General features: G+C 37.8%; 1 pseudogene; it reads right to left on the bottom strand.

Moving 5' to 3' along the window:
- Positions 1-8,783: 8,783 nt before the first annotated feature.
- LOC118601331 lies at positions 8,784-8,902 on the bottom strand (annotated as a pseudogene).
- Positions 8,903-12,237: the final 3,335 nt, after the last annotated feature.

The raw sequence follows: 12,237 nt of genomic DNA on the forward strand, positions 1-12,237 counted from the left end.
TGTACAAGGTTTTTGTTTTGCCATAGCTGAAACAAAAGCCTGAGTTTTTTCAGAATCCGAATTCACAGATCACTATTGCCTGCACCTGACTGATGGTAAACTGAAAACTGATACTATCTGCTGCGGGTTATTTCAGCCTGTGATAGAAGAAAAGGAGACATAACTCAGACTGTGGTTTATCAATGTAAATTCAGGATATCCTGGCTGGGGCCACAGTCTCTGAACACATCATAGATGCTGGCTGGACTGCCCCAGTCACACACAAATGTCTGTAGGAAAGGGGTTGTTCTCTAATGGGATCATGTGAAACTGGGCTGCTGATCAGTCCTATATTTCTGACACAAAAACTAAATGTGAGTTCTGTCCCAAACTGTAAATTCCAGGAAGGACACATGACAGGGACTGTGAACTCTGTGCTCGTTCCTCGCTGAATGGACTCTTGACTTCCTCCCAGGGGTGTCTCAATGTTGTTGATGATTATACAGTTTTTAATTCTCTGGACTAGTTGCAGTTTGAAACATTAGACAGATCAATGGACGCAACTTTCCTAGTCTTCCTTCTGGTACCTACACTTAAGTAAAGCAAGTTGATCATTAAGTGCAGCTACCCGCCAAAAGGAATTAATCTTTTCTAGGTGCTCACTGAATACCTTTTCAGGATGGAAGGGGTTAGTGGGTATGAAAACTCATTTTGAAAAATTTTTAAATTCAATATTTTCTCCTGACAAAGTCCCGAACATGATGTATCTTTCCAGTTAAGTTGTATAAAAACGTTTTTCTGTGAAAATACTTTTATTCTTCTTGCATACAACCCTTCCTGAAGAAATGTCTAGATGAGAGTAGTGGATGATTTTTAAAAAGTAGAGTTATGATTGCTGAAAAGGACAATCATAATTTTGTTAGCAGTGGGAGTAAAAACAAAATGCCAGTATCTGGAATGCATCAGGGCTGGGCATTAAAGATCTTTGTTTTGCAAAACTGTTACTGGAAGCTTCCCCTTCTCTGGGAAAGAAAACTTGCTGCACTGCCTTTCCAAGCTGCTGAGAAAGGTCTGATTCAGACTAACTGCTAAAGCTTGATCACGCCCCACAGTGCTGGCTGTGGGACAACATGGCTGGCCCCAGCTCTTACAAACACACGCAAAACACACTCATGAGGTGGGTGAACTGCTGTCACAGCCAAACAAAACTGAAACTGAATGTCATCTTGTAGTTCCTCTAAAACCAAGGACTCCACCAAAATTTTCAAACTGAACCAGAAATCTTAGGGCAGGAGCCCCCACGGTGGGGCTCTGTTAACCTGGGACCTACTGTGTGTCCTGTTTGGGGTACGCTAACAGTTGATGTGCGCTTTGAGTACTACACTTTTTTTCGTAGGTCCTCTGACTATTATGCCTCAGCTGGAAGGTGTTCAGGTTAGCTTCAATATATTGGCCAGGGTTATTCTGTGACTAAATTGATGCCTCAGGTCACATAAAAAAGGTTCATACAGAAATTTGAGGAGGAAGCCACTTGACTTTCTAAGATAGAGCTTAATAATTAATGGGCTGTGTTTTAAATCTCAGGGGGCATAACAGATCATTAAGGCAGATTGGTCTTATCCTGCTGCTTGGAATCTTACTGATAATTATTTTGCTACAAAGACAGTTTGTCTAAGAGCTAAAAGGATGGACTATGCCAAAAAGAGCTAACATAGCAAGACTGAAACATCATCCTTAGAAAGGCCTACTGATAAGGATGGCACTTGGTTGGCATCTGAGAACTTGGATTTTGCACCAGTTCTCACCAGTCTTAACTGATAAGGGTGGCTCACTGTACTAAACTGTACAAACAATGTGGGTTACGTTGAACACCTGCTTTACTTCTGGGAGTCTGGAATTTTGGTGCATGGCAAGCAGAGAGGGTATGTATGTGACCAGCACCTAATCTTTGGAAACTGAGTTTCTAATGAGCTACCCTGGTTGGCAACACTCTGCATGCATTGTTACACATTAGTACAGCTCCACTTGAGAAGAACTCTTGGAAGCTTGCACCTCAATTCCTCTGGACTTCCTACCATGTGCCTTTTCCCTTTGCTGTTTTTTCTCTGTAGCCTTTCACTGTAATGAACAGCAATTGTGGAGTATAACTTCCGGGTCCTGACAGTCCTTCAAGTCAATCAGTGAGCCCGGACATTATCTTGGGAACTCTGATGCAGGAGCCTTACTCTAAACCTGTTCTTTTTGGAGAAATATGTGGAATTCTGTGATGTTGATGGATCATTTAAAAAATCTTTCAATATATCTCTAAATCGATCTCATAAATAACAGAAGAAAATATTTTTACCTCTCCCAAATTAAGGTGTCAGCAGGGCATTCCTTGGCATTCTTTGGCTTGTAGATGCACCACTTCAGTCACATGGCCATTGTCTCCCTGCATGTCTTCATATTGTCTTGCCTCTGTGTTCGTCTGTTGTTGTGTCTAAATTTTTACCTCCTTATGAGGATACCAGTCATATTGTGATAGGGTCCACCCTAATGACCTCATTTTAACTTGAGTACCTCTGTAAATACTCTATTTCCAAATAAGGTTACATTTTGAGGTCCTAGGGGCTGGGACTTCAATATATCTTTTTTGGGGGAACACAATTCAACTCACAAGAAGCTTCTAAATTCATTTCTATTGGAAGCTTATAGATAAAATCCTCACTCATCTGACTTTCTGGTAGGCTACTGTAATTTCTAGAAACATCCCAGAGACAATATTCTGTTTTGAAATTAAACATGTTTTTTGTTGCAGGACAGTGCATAAGATAAAGCTAGAAATGCATGTTGGGCCAACCAAGGGTAGTGACAAGGCATGTGTACGAAGAGCTATAAGAGAATTGTGTGAACTGGTAAAACTTGTTTTGGATAAATTACTATCTTAGCAAAGTAAAAATTAATTTTAAGAAAGGCCACACTGGAGATTGATTAGGAGGTAACTGTCACAATCTATTTAGGGGATAGTGAGACCCTTGACCAGATATAAGTAGTGGAAATAAGAAGGAAAAGGGGTAAGAGATTGATATGGGGATAAACCTAAAACCACGTTGGAGGTGGCTACTCAGGAAGAGTCAAAGACCACTGTGATGTTTTAAGGCCAATTGTGCTGCCATTAATAAAAACTTAAAACACTCACCCCCACCTGAAACCCAAATCAAAACAAAAACAAAAATCCAAAAGGCAGGTTTAGAATAGTAGTTCTAAAAGGGGCTGAAAAATTACCACTTAATTCTTGGCCCTGGCCCTAACACGATGACTTCCATCACAGTGAGGGCCACAGACTGAGCCCAGGGACCATAACCAGAGTCAGAACTAAGAACTGAGATATGGGTGTGTCTTGTGCATTAAGATATAGTGTGCTGTGTTTAATTTGGTTATTGTATTGAGGCTCTACTCCTATGTTGTGACTCACAAAGTGAGTGGACATTCTCAATATCTATCTCCCAGGGAAGCAGAAGACTGTCGGGAAAGAAAGCTGGAGTTCATCAGATAGGTCTACAAGTAGGTCAAAATGCCTCTCTAAGACCTCTTTCTGGGCCTGGATCTTTGGAGTCAACTGTTGAGAAGGGGAGATATCTAGCTGTGGACTCCAATGACAAATGCTAAGGTAGCACATACTGTATAGAACCTCATTGGGGGCCCCTCAAATGAATTTAGCTTGCAGGAACTGGAGAGTCCCCAGTGTCCTGAAATGGAATTTTTCCTTTTCTTTATGCTTTCTGTGTGTTTTCATTTTACTATATTCTTCAGCTGTTAACTTTGTACTTAAATATTTCAAAATTTTACCAGACTCTTTATAGTGAAGACCTATAAAAGGGCTTTTTTCCTATAGGTCTACTAGAATATAGGTGTGGATTTTTCTTTCTATAGCCCAACTCAGAAGTTTTGGTTTCTTTTAATTCAGAAATTGATAGTTTGATGTCTGGTATTATCAAATGTTCTCCCTCTTTAGAATAGAGTAGCAAATTTCCCTAGTTGTATAAGCAAATATTGAACTTACTGTAAAATACCAGTTCTTTCAGGAAGTTATACCTTCAGGATACTGAAAAGTCTTTGAGAAGAGGCATCATGGCTTTTCTGTGGTCGTATAGGCAGAACAAGAGGCTGACACATAAATGACCCTCCCATAAAGCCTTCTCCATCTGAAAAAAGACTTGGGAATAAAGATTGGCGTGGGCTTCAGAATTAAGTCCTGTGTATATGAAGTTGTCTACTCTCTCGTTCTCAGTATATTATTTGAGATAAAACTTCATCACCAATGATGAGGCTTCCATATATACACTTAGTATTTTCACTCCCCAAGAGGCAGGAGGATACTGACGTCACTGGGGCAAGGGGAGAGATGCTCTAGCTAGCAGATGTGTTTGAGCCACCTCAGAAACAGCCAATCTACATGATAGCTTTGCCTCTGTAGGGTAAACACTATTGAACACAATTTCTGACTTTCTAGTAGGCTGCTGTAATTTGATCAAAAAGCTGTTGATCAAAAAACTGTTCGTGGAATATGTCATGAAATAAGATATGAGAATGTATTAGAATATCTAAATTCCAGAGGCCAATAACACAAGATTATAGATTTTGAAATTAATTACATCATAGTCAGAAAACTGTCTCTAAAATTTCAGTCTTTATAATTTTTTTTCAGACTTCTTATGGCCTAGAATATGGACAGTCTTTGTAAATGTTCTATATGCATTTGAAAAGAATGTTTAGGTCAAGTTGCCTGAAAGTATTTTTTAAATCTTTAATATCCTTGTGGAATTCTTATCTAGCTCTATTAATTACTAAAAGAGTTGTATCAGTCAGGGTTCTCAAGAGAAATAGGATGTATAGACATATATTTTAAGGAACTGGGACATGTAATTGTAGGGGTTGGCAAGTCTGAAATTCTGTCAGAAGTGAATGCTAGTCTTGAGTCTGAAGGCACTCTAGATTGAATGAGGCCCATATACATTGTGAAGAACAATCTGCTTTACTCAAAGTCTACTGATTTAAATGTTAATCACATCTTTAAAAAATACTTCACAGCAACATTTAGACTTATGTTTGACAAAGCAACTGGGCACTAAAGCCTAGACAACTTGACACATAAAATTAGTCATCACAGTCCACATCTTGTCAACTCGGCACCCATACACATCTCCTTAAACTATACTTAATTTCCAAATAAGACAATAACAAGGTTATACTTTTGCTAACATGATATAACTTTCCTACATCCAACCAAAAGTGCACTCACCCTTCCCCAGAAGAAAATATAAAGTCTTTGAGTCATGTTTACTCTTCTCTTTGATATCCTATAATTAAAACACTAGTATGCAAAGTTAATGCATCTTATTTAATTAGGGATAAGAGAAGAAAACAAAGCACAAACACATACACATATACACATATTTATAACTAGATGAGGAAACATATACATTATAATTACAGTCCTCATTTCTATAACTGGTCAAATAGTACCAGCCGGTCTTTATTTATAACTACCTTGTCTCACTACCCATTGTGCATTCCCTTTGACCACAGGAAGCACCTCAGTTGGTTGTGGTTCCTTACTTAGTAGGGTGACCCAAACCTTAATTTCTAAAGGGTCTGGGCAATTACTAGTCCTGCCTGAATTAGGTTGCTGTAGTTTTCCTTTGACATTAATTACAAGACATGGCAGTATTGAAAGACATCTTAAAAAAGGATATCTTGTATTCTAGATATATACCAATTTAGAGCATATAGAGAGAGCCTCCTGGAGAAGCTAGTACCAGTTCTGTAAGGTATTGCTTCCTAGCTGGTGCTATAAATGAGGCTTCAAAATGTTGTTCCACTGTTATAGCAAGCCAACTGATTCAGGATGGTGGGGAACATGGTAAGAAGAGTGAATTCCATGGGCATGGGCCCGCTGCCACACTTCACTGGATGTAAAGTGAGTTCCTTGATTTATAGAAGCAATGCTGTATGGAATACCACGATGGTAGATATAGCATTCTATAAGAAATGTTGCATACAAACAAATTAGTATCCAGAGTAAGTATCTTTTCCAATGTAATTATCTCTTCCATGATATAAGTAGTCCAATGTAATCAACCTTCCTCCAAGTAGTTGGCTGATCACCCCAGGGAATGGTATCATACCAGGAACTCAGTGTTGGTCTCTGCTACTGACAAATTGAGTGCTCAGTAATGGCCAGGTAGAACTTGGTAAGTGGAAGTCCACATTACTGAATATAACCTCCTTCCCTGCCCACCATGAATGCTTGTTAATAAGCCCATTGGAAGATTGTAGGAGTGGCTGGAGTAAGAGGCTGGCTGGAACCCACAGAATAGATCATCCAACCCACTTGATTATCAAAATCCCCCTCTGCCAAGGTTAATGTTTGGTAAGCATTCACATGAGACTTAAATATTTTTAAGGTTTTGCTCCATTCAAAGAGGTCTATCCACATACCATTCCCTAGACCTTCTTTGTCACCAGTTTGCTAATCATGTTCCCTTCAAATCCCTGACCAGATAACGCTAAATTTATGATGGGAAGTACAGGTAAATTTGTGGGTACCAATTAAGTGTTTAGTCTTTACCAAAGCTCAGTAGACAACAAGGAGCTCTATCTCAAAAAGAGAGTAGTTATCTACAGAGAATCACAGGGTTTTGCTTGAAAGTCCTAAGGATCTATGGTGTGGTCCAACTATGGAGGATTTGCCAAAGACTCCAAATGGCATCTCTATCTGTCACTGCCACTTCAAGCACCATTGGATTTACTGTATCATATGGCCCCAGTGGTAGAGCAGTTTATAATTCAACCTGGACCTATTGCAGAGCTTTCTCTTGCTCAGGGCCTCAGTCAAAACTAACACTTTTTGGATCACTTGATAAATGAGCTGGAGTAGCACAAGTGAGGAACACATTGCCTCCAAAATTTAAAGAGACTCAAAAGATATTGTGCCTTAATTTTGGCTGTTGGAAATGCCCCCAGGAAGAAGATTTATGATATAAAAGTCTCTCTTTAGCCTGTTGCAAATAAGGCGTTTTTCTTTGGTTTCTAGTTGGTAGCATCTAAGCCTTTTGGCTCCCTGCTTTATATAATGTCTTGTAATGCCTTTTTCCCCCTTATAGATATTCAATCATGCTTATTACCCTTAGTCGTAGTCCCTATCAGTGTTAGTGACAGTTTTGATAGTGTTTGCTCAGATTCCCCTGGGGTTCTGTGGTGTTTGGTCTTGGAGGATATGGGGAGAGGGGCCTTGTGAATTGGGGGTTGGGGGCTGTGGCTCAGCCTTGCCTTGGCAACTGCAGCTGGTAATAATCAACTGTTGCTCTTCTGCCATCTCCCTTCTCTGCCATCCCCCTTCTCTGCCATCCCCTCTTCTCTACTTTTTGCCCTTATCCCTGGGCACTGCTGCTGTGTGAAGCTCACAGCTCTCTCAGGCAAGGCTGTTCAGGGAACCCACTGTACCTCCTCCCCTTCTTTGTTTCTCCAAGTGTACTGCCAGACTCCGACGGTTCTGACCTGTGGTAGCTCTTATTTTCAGATCCCTCCCTCAGATGTGCTGGTGTGCAGGTTGGGTTTTTTTTTTTTTTTTTTTTTTTTGATAAGTTTCAGATGTTCATCTTATTGTTGTTTCAAGGGGAGAGGTTTGGGAATATCTCTCACTCCACCATGTTTCTGATGTCACTCTGAATTAATTTTTTACATAGTATTATATAAGGATCCGACTTCATTCTTTTCCATGTGAATATTCGGTTTCCCCAGAGCAATTGTTGAAAGACTGTCTTTTCTCCATTAAATGGTCTTGGTGCCCTTGTGAAAAATCATTTGACCATATATGTGAGGATTTATTTCTAGCTTATTCTCTTGGCCTGTATGTCTGTCTTTATGTCAGTCTTATTCTGTTTTGATTATTGTAGGTTTGTAGTGAGTTTGAAATTAGAAAGTATGAGATCTCCAACTTTGTTTTTTTTCAAGATCATTTTAACTATTTGAAGTTCCTTGAGATTTTATATTCATTCTAGAGAAGTTTTTCTATTTCTGCAAAAAAAGTAATTGTCACTGAGAATATGATAGAGCTTACATTGAATATGTAGACCTGTTTGAGTTGTATCGACATCCTTACAATATTAAGTTTTTCAATCCTGAACATGGGATGTCTTTTTATTTATTACATCTTCTTTAATTTTTTTCAGCAATCTTTTGTAGTTTTCACTGTACAAGTCTTTCTCATCTCCTTGATAAATTCTCAAGGATATTGTAATTTTTATATTATAATAAATAAAGAGGTTTTTAAATTTATTTTTAATATTTTCCATTTTAGTGTATAAAAATAAAGTTTGATGTTTGCATGTTGATTTTGTATCCTGCTATTTTGTTTCATTGATTAGTTATAACAGGGTTTTATTTTGGACTCTAGGATTTTCTACATATAAGAGCATATCAGTTTTAACCAAAGATTTTTTTCTATACAGTTTATATATCTTTTTCTTATCAAATTCCTTTTATCTTGCCACCTTCAGTACTGTATGAATAGAAGTGGTGAAAGTGGGCATTCTTGCTTTGTTCCTAACCTTAGAGGAAAAGCTTTATATTTCACTATTGGGTATTATGTTTGCCATCAACTTTTCATTCATAGTTTTAATTATATTGAGGTAGTTTTGGAACCTACATTTTTAAAATTTATTTAAAATTTTTTTTTTAATTTTTAGGTGAGGCAACCCTTGTTTGACCTTAGAGATTGCAAGGACCTTGTCAGCTTACAATCCCTTATTTTTTATTTTTTATGTTTACAGCACCTGGTCTTCCTAGGTGGTTTCCTATCCAAGTACTAACCAGGCCCGACCCTACTTAGTTTCTGAGATCAGACAGGATCGGGCTTGTTCAGGGTGGCATGGCTGTAGACTTGGAACATACCTTACTTTATGTTGTTTCAAGTTTATTTTGTTTGGAAGCAGTTACAGAAACACATGCTTACTAGCGATGAGGTAAACATATTCAAAAGTTTAAGGGAAAATCATATTTACTAATACTAATTGTTTCTTTCACCTTATACAATATTGTCCAATAGAAGTGAACATAAAAATGGTTTGGGGTCAGATATGCTTTCTATAATTTATAAATTATTCGTACTATAGTCTCTTCACTGCCTGCAGCATCAAATTCAAACTCCTTGGAGTCACAAACAAGGCTCACTGTGATTTGGTCCCTCCATCTTCTCTGACTCTGGCTCAGACTATTTCCCCAGCAGGTCCTTTCACTCCAGCCAAGGGCAGTGAGCTTATTATGGAATGGGTGCATGTTCTCAGGCTCTTTCTGCTTAGATTCCCTTCCCCGCCTCATTCTTCTTTGTTGAACTCCTATTTATCTTTTATGATACACACTGAATTTTGTTTTTCCTTTTCAGATCCTTCTCTTTCCTCAACTTTTTGATAGGTGCCCAAATATGTGCTCAACTCTATCATAAGTCCTTAAAATGCATTGCAATAGTCTATTGTGATCACCCTCTTGGATAAACCTTGAGCTCCTGAGGGGCAGGGATAGCGTTTGTCATCACTGTCCCCTCGGGGATCCTGAAGTATGTCAAGTATCACAGGCCGGTGCTCAATAATATTATCTTACTGACAAAATGGATTCAATCTGAATTTTATACAACTACCTACCACTCACATAAACCTTCATTTATATTTATTAACATCTATTAAGGATAAGGTAATGTGCTAAGGGCAAGGAATGAAGAAATATTAAGATGAAGATACCACAGCTGCCTTTATTAACAGAATAGAGGTGAGTAAGTACAAGGTACTACCAAGTCAGTGCAGAAAACAATTGTTTTTTTTACTGATGAGACATTAAGAAAACACTTGCTTTGGATTTCAAGAGATGAACAGTATTTCATCAGTCCAAAGACAAGAGAAGCATTCAAGGCTATGCAACTAAAGGGAACATATGAACTTAAATGACCACAGAAAGAATATGTGCTCGTTTGAAAAATGCAAATAATACAAAAGTGTTTTAAAACATAATTTTCCAATTTCACATTCAGAGTGGGATTATAACATCTTTTGTTATACACATATATATGTTTTTGGTTATGTACAGTTTTTTTATTTTATAAAAATGGGATCATATTCATATGTTCTCTGCAACTTTATTTTTGTCACTACATCCAAATCAATGAAGCTTTAAGCCATATTTTGGTATGGTTGGATGCCCATAAAGTAATTATGCTTTATGACAAAATGATGAAAAGAAATTTAATTGATTTTGTTGTTCTTTTTATTAGTGCACGTAGGTACATGCATGCTCACATTAAAAGAAATCACCCCCATGTTTTTACCCAGGACATGGAACAGAAGGTGTCAGACCTACCCAAGGAACATACTCTTTTGCCTCTTTTTATTCTAAGGATTTTATAAATTTCTCTCTTAGATTTATATTAGGTTTTATGAGCATCCCAGTCAGATTGCAGGAAGGCTGAAAAAAGAAAAGAGCTATGACTTTTCTAAGAATAAACAGGTAAAAATTAACACTAACCAGGTAGGGTCAGTAGACTCAACCAGCACTCCATAATGAGATGGTGTTATTTGAACTGTGATGAAATTAATAGATTTCTTCTCTCATTTTTCTAATTGATGTCTATATCCATGTGATGGTAAAATGATCGCCCAGTCTCTTAAGACATTACTTTCCTTTAGAAGAGAAAAAATGTATATGCAAAGATTACTGGAAACTATGTTGTATTTTCTTTTCTGCCAAAATGAAACTATTGTATTCTGGTAACACCTGCAGGCTACTAGAATATCAGAAAAGCAAAATTTTATGCATAAAAACAAAGCATTCTGGTAAAAAGTGTTAAGTCAATGTAAACATTCTTTTGCAAAGCAAGAATTATCTAAATTTTGCTCTTTACTAAATGTATTTGGTTAAACCACAAAAAACTGCCAATATTCTGTTATTTTTTTGTCCAGAAATAATAACAATTACATATGGCCCCAAATAATATACCTACAAAAAATAGAGCTATTAGAATTAAGGCCATTTAATAGACAATTTTATTTTATACGTCCAGCTAAGAAAGTATGCTTAGAACTTTGTAGAGAGAACAAAGAAACTTGAAAGCTAACTATGATGTGTACTTTTAAATACAAAAGTTTATGCACATGTACACTTTAATATTCAAAGATGTGAGTGTTGCACATCAGACTTCACATGAAATTATTCAGAATGTTAGTTAGTCCATGAGAAGAAATATCTAGATGTGCTCATATCAAGCATGGTTTCACTAGTGTACCAAACTTAGACAAGAATTTCTCTCTTATAATAGGAGTTGGTTGAAAGCATGCACATATCTACTGAAAATCCATCTGTGGTGTTGCTGGAGCTGGAGCTTCTCGTTTTGCTCTGGCCCCAAATGCATTGATGACTTTGGGTATTAGCCTTCTAGGTAAGATTTCTCCCTGAGAATACCTGCCAGGTGATTCCTAGAGTTTTTTGCAGTTTTTAGATCCTCCTGAGTCAACCACAGACCTACCTTTTAGACAAGTATGCTATTGTTTATTCCTCTGTTTACAAATGTGCACTTAGAACAACATCTAAAAGGAAAGGGAATTAACTATTTGACCTGTCCAGGTGTAGGCTATTTGTTCAGAGCAAGACTTTACTTGGATGGTTGACAGGCTATGATATGTAGGCTTATCCTCTGGTCCAATGATATAATTTCATACATTTGAGGGGGAGAGAAAAATAATAAAAAATAAAAATAATAAAATAAAAATAATAAAAAATAATTAAAAAGTCTGTTGTGTCCGGGGTGGCTATCCCAGAGAGCTTGCTGGGTAGCCCTAGGTCTTACCTAGACTTTGGCCTCATTCATGGATATCAATAACAACTGCTCCTACCACATCCATCCTTAGGCTGTCGTGTCCAGAATGGATCTTCCACCTGTGGGTCAGGTGTAAGTGACTGATTTCCTAGGTCTGTTGTTCAAAGTTAAAAAAGAAGATTCCCCCTCCTACCACATCTCACACACTTTCAGGACAGAGCTTGGATCAAAAGAAGCCCTTAGAAGTTCTTGCTGTTCCTGAATATTTCCCCTGAAAATTTTCATTTTGTCACTGTGCCTCTCCCACTTTAATGTGGTCAGTGGGCTTTCCACTAAGGCTTGGATTGACTTGTGGGCACCTGAAGGGTTTAGGATCAACAGGTGGAAGAAGGCAAGGTTGGCTGCACTGAAGGATA

The sequence above is a fragment of the Rousettus aegyptiacus genome, unplaced genomic scaffold (assembly GCF_014176215.1).
Source record: "Rousettus aegyptiacus isolate mRouAeg1 unplaced genomic scaffold, mRouAeg1.p scaffold_m13_p_3, whole genome shotgun sequence".
NCBI classification, from domain to species: Eukaryota; Metazoa; Chordata; class Mammalia; order Chiroptera; family Pteropodidae; genus Rousettus; species Rousettus aegyptiacus.